Consider the following 5785-nt stretch of genomic DNA (forward strand, 5'->3'; position numbering starts at 1 on the left):
TTGGACAAGAAGGAAAAGTTTGCAATTTGAATAGGTCCATCTATGGACTTAAGCAAGCCTCTCGTTCCTGGAATCATAGGTTTGATGAAATAATCAAAACCTATGGCTTTGAAGAAAATATTGATGAGCCTTGTGTTTACCAACTGAAGGCAAATTAAATAGTGGTTTTCCTGGTTCTTTATGTAGATGATATCTTACTCATTGGAAACAATTTTAAGAAATAGTCAGATGTGAAGAATTGGCTGAGCACTCAATTCCAAATGAAGGATTTGGGTGAAGCAAGTTATGTTCTAGGTGTCTAGATCATTAGGGATAGAAAGAACAGACTCTTAGCTCTATCTCAAGTATCTTACATAGATAAAGTTCTTGAACGATTCCCAATGACAAATTCCATGAAAGGGCGTTTACCGTCCTACCATGGAATTCATCTTTCAAAGAAGCAATCTCCCCATACTCCTTATGAAGAAGATACAATGAGAAAATTTACTTACACATCTGCAGTTGGAAGTTTGATGTATGCCATGTTGTGAACTAGACTAGATATCTGCTATGTAGTGAGAGTAGTGAGCAGGTATCAGTCAAACCCAAGACCAGAACATTGGATAGCAGCTAAGCATATCATGAAGTATTTAAGAGGGACTAAGGATTATATGTTAGTCTACAAGGGTGGTGTTCTGAACCCTGTAGGATACACCGATTCATATTTTCAGACTAATGTCGATGACAGGAAGTGTACTTTTGGAATGGTGTTTACTCTTGTGGATGGAGTTGTGATATGGAGAAGTGCAAAACAATATGCATCTCTTCTGGTTAAAGAAGTTCAATTTGGATCTTGGTGTTATTCCAGAAATGGATAAACCTCTTGTGTTGTTTTGTGACAATATAGGAGCTATAGCCAACTCGAAAGAACCTCGAAGTCACAAGAGGAGTAAGCATATAGAAAGGAAGTATCACATTATTCGAGAATATGTGGCCAGGGGAGATGTGAAGGTTATGAAGATTGCATCTAAAGACAATCTTGCAGATCTGTTTACAAAGACACTACCAGAAGCAACATTTGATAAGCATATCAAAGAAATGGGATATGTAGAATTAAGGCATTAGTTTCAATTAGTGCAAGTGGGAGTTTGTTAGGTATTTATGCCCTAATTGAAACTCAATTTCTTTGTAATCTCATTTATTACCAATAAAAGAATAGAAGTCATTTTTTACTTGGTCAATAACTTTTCTTACATGTTTTATTTTCATGATTATTTGCTTAATATAAATTTCTTTTAAATCCCAAGCATATAGGTAATAGTATTTATAGTGACGTAATCACAATGGAATATAAATATGATTATATGTTCAAAATAAGTTGGTTCTAAAATTGGTCAATGCACAGGATTTACACTGACTTGCCAATCTACGATATGATCTACTTACACATTGCAGTGTTATGTTCTTTCCAGAACATTAGAAAATTAGATAAGATTGGATGTATTTGTTACATCGGACAGGGTTGATATTGACAGTTGATAAGACAAGTAAACATACCGTTATTATCTAGTCATATCATATAGTTGACCATAGGTTAATTCAATCTCAATTCTGAGTGGTTAGTATTCTAACTGATTGTATTATTTGAGTTCTTTGACCTGTTCGTTACCAGCTTACCCTACGGATTAGCCCATACTTACATCATGCAAAATCGGTAGTATAATTGAGTGGGAGTGTTAATCATAGATATGAACATCTATAGCTTCTGATGAAGAATTGAAACGATGGTTTCATTTTAGTTTGGTTCAAGGTGCTAAATGATAGAGATCTCATTTTAGTAATTAATATTAGTTTACTGAAATATCATTTACAAGGAACTAAGTGTTTTAAGGATAAAATACAATGAGGGGTAAAACGGTATTTTAGTCCCATCTCATTATAGATTGTCTATAGAGGATTGAGTGACAGTTATGGTTGTAACAATGGATAATTAATAGTGTATCTATATTTGTTATAGAGCATTCTAAGAATTCAAGAGTGCAATTCTGACTTTTTAGTGGAGTCATGAGGAATTAATAAGTTAGTAAATTTATTTGTTAGATTTATGATAATTTATTGGAGCTTGATTTCATAGGACCATGGTCCCCACTGTTCCTTGGATAAAATCATCTAGATAGACTCAATTAATTTATTTAATTATCAATTAGAATTATCAAAGTTGACCAGGTCAATTTTAGATAGTTTCACAAAGTTATGTATTTTTTAGAAAAAAAGAGAAATTACGGCAGATTTATTAATTAAGATAAATTGTTATCTAAATTAATAAATAAGTTTAAATCAAGGTTCAAATTATAAATAATTAATTTGATAAAGGATTTAAAAAATTATTTAATTAATTAAATCAATAGAAAATAATACAAGCCTTGATTTTAAGTCCAATGGGCTTATAATCAAATCGGAAATTGCACGGGCCTAAATCCCTTGATAATTTTGACCTAGGGCTGTTAATTGGCTATTATTTTATTGATTTTTTTAATTAAATAAATGACCTAAATGAGTCTATAAAAGGAATGTAAAGAGAGAGTTGAAAAAAAGGTCAAATTTCAAATGACAAACACTGGTTTTCATATAAGTTTAGATTCTTTCTAAACATTAGTCCTTTTCTAAGCCTTATTGTTCTTTTCTCTTCTTCTATCTATAGCTATCTCATGTGTTGAGAATTTCCCACTCTAGTCTAGGTGATTACAAGGATACTTTGGAAGACTGTGAAGAAAATTGAAGATCGGTTCAGTTTCTTGGTAATACTCTGCGACAAAAAGGATACAAGGTGTTGACCCTGATTTTGGTCAACTGACAGGGAGTCAAAAATGCTTGATGTGGACAGATATGTTAGAATAAATATAATGACAAAAACAGTAAAGCACACAAGAATTTATAGTGGTTTGGCCCCAGAAACTGGTAATAACCTACGTCCACTTGAGCTATTATTGATATGGGATTCAAAGGAGTGATCAAAGAACTAGGGTTCTATGAGTTTCACCAACCTTTGAGGAATAAACAATATATCACAATGTACTAGCTCTAATTCTCTCGTAAATCTATACTATCAAGTAAGCAAAAAGCCAAAAGCCCCCTCCTTGAACTATCTTTCTCTATTTATAGGCTCAAGGAGGATTACATGAATTTGTTATAGATATTCTCTCCTAATTAATCGGATCATTAGGAATTATTGGAGAAAATCTCGGGATTGACTTAAATCTTTACAAAATTATCTTGAAATATGCAGAGTGTACGACCAGGATTGTCGTAAGAAAAACTCTACCGTTATGCATGCAATATCTTACTGGTCGATACTCTAACAGAACTCTGCCAGGTGTCAGCCACGTGTCCAGAAATAACCTACCATGTCATCCATGTCTATTTTTTGGATAACATTTGCCCCCCAAGTATATTTATTACGACCAATCAATAAATAAACTTTAAGGAAATGACCCTTCGATTACCCCACCAGACCTGTCAGAGTAATTCGTGCAACCTTGGGAAAAGTAACCTACCCTTGTCTAATCACGACTTTTCGGTTCCCAAGTAACTTTTTGACGGCTATCACCCTTCCCCATGCTTCAAAAAAGAGGAACTGATGATTACTTCCTCTTTCATGCCACGAAAATATATATATATAGGCTTCCCAGAGTTTTCTTTTCCTTTTTACGCAAGTCATTCTTCCTTCAAGAAACCCTAAAATCAGAACTTCCATTCTCTTCTGGAGACCACCTTCTAGTGTTTTCAAGATCCAGTTTGTCAGTTCGTCGACGCTCAAAACTCCCTTAAACCTCCATGATCTTTTCTCTGGTAAGTCTCAGAACTCCTATGCTCTTTATTTTTGCCATGCATGTCTCTGTGGATGACTGTTAAGCTTTTACGTTTCTGGGTTGAGATGCATGACAGTAGGGGCTTTAATGGGCGACGCTGTATAGGATGATATTTCTTTGCCATTAAGGAGTTACGAGTTAATTTGATAGTTGAGATCACGACTTTAGGACGTAAAACCGAAGTAAAAATTCGATTTTTATGCCAGTTGAAAAACCATGTTTTTCCCGCCCTAAAAGGAGTTGAAAAGGCTTTTTCAAAAAACTTTTTGCTTTTACTTTTTGATCTATGTTTTCAAACTGTTCGTGTGAAAAAGTTAGTTTTTTGTTAGAATGCTGCTGTATAAAAGCTTAACTTTTATACTCGACCAGCGTTATTCTAAAAAACTTTCAAAATTCTTCATCCTCACCTCCCCATTCTTCTGTTCACAGATTTTAATGCCAGATTTGTGGGGAGGTGAGCGGCCAATCGACGACGATCTTCTTGCACAACTGCTTGAAGGTGAAGAACAGCCAACCCAGCGTGTGAGCGAGATTCCGTTTTCAAGAACTTCTTCTAGACCTTAACCATCACCACCTCAAATGGCCCGTTATAAATCTCCAAGCAAGAAAAAACCAAACCCTAAAAACAATCCAAATTCACCTGCCCAGCCTGATTCGTAGGCTAGAATTCCCTCGACCAGTGGTCGAGAAAATGTTGCCCTGGACCCTCGCATTCAAGTCAGGGCTCGCCCTCAGCATCAAAACCTTCCTGATGTCAAGTGGTATCTTTCTCCTACCAGCCAGGTGACTCCCCGGATGCTTGCCAATTACCTTAGGAAGTATCCTCTTACCGGGGTTAATCTCAAAATCCCTGCTGCTGACCAAAGAGCTAACCTGCCTGGGGGCGTCTATAGCGCTTGGTCCAGGTATCACATAGAGGCGGGGGCTATCCTCCCTCTACATCCATTCTACTAGGGGGTACCCAACTACTTCGATGTTGCCCCCTTTCAAATTACCCCAAATGGATGTAGAATGCTGGTCGCACTCTATATCCTTTATAAACTCAAAAAAATGGCCAGAACCCACTCCTCACGAGGTCAACTTCCTTTTTGACCTTAAGTCCAACCCTCAACAATACGGGACGGGCATTTTTCATCTTTGTCACCAGGAAACAAACCGAACGTTCCTGAGTGACACTACTCATATCTCCAACGTGGGGAAGTACAACCAAGAGTATTTCCTCACGCCAGACATGACTATGAACAACCTGGCCTGCGGTCGAGGAGGTAAATGTCACTTTTCACTGGTCGCTACTTTTCCTTCGCAGGTTCTTCTATACTTCTCTAAAGTATATTGTGCCTTTCAGGACCATGGTTACGCCCGAACCCAACACCATATATGGTGTTGAGGTCCAACACACTGGCCAGGATGACAGACGCTGAAAAAAGCGTTAAGTCCCTGGTCACTAATGAAAATCTGAGGTTATCTGGCCTCCTGGCTCCTCACCATGAAACAAGAGGACCCATGGTGGTAGACGCCACTGTCGAGGGGGATCTCGAGTAGCAACCCCCAGCGTCTCCACCCCGAAGGAGGCCAACGGGGGTTACGATCAAGGAACCCACTGGCGACCCTTCAGCAGAGAGGCCTTCTGCGCCCAAGGGAAGGGGAAACAAAAGGCAACAAAGCTCCTCATAGACTTGGATGAGTCTTTAGAAGAAAATGGTACTGTTATTCTGCTTTTGAATAGCTTGCCAATTCCTTGTCACTTGTTTGAAGGGGATGGAAATTTTACGTATACTCCAAATCTAGGGCCAGACTTCTTCGTGCTAGATAGTGAGTGCATGACTAATAGAGTCAGTAGTGTAGCGACAAGTAGTTGTAGCTCGGGTATTAAACTTTGTGACCTCTTTTCTGATTTGCCATAATTTTTTATCTACCTTTGTCTTACTGCCTGCATG

The sequence above is a fragment of the Humulus lupulus genome, chromosome 5, assembly GCF_963169125.1.
Source record: "Humulus lupulus chromosome 5, drHumLupu1.1, whole genome shotgun sequence".
Taxonomy (NCBI): domain Eukaryota; kingdom Viridiplantae; phylum Streptophyta; class Magnoliopsida; order Rosales; family Cannabaceae; genus Humulus; species Humulus lupulus.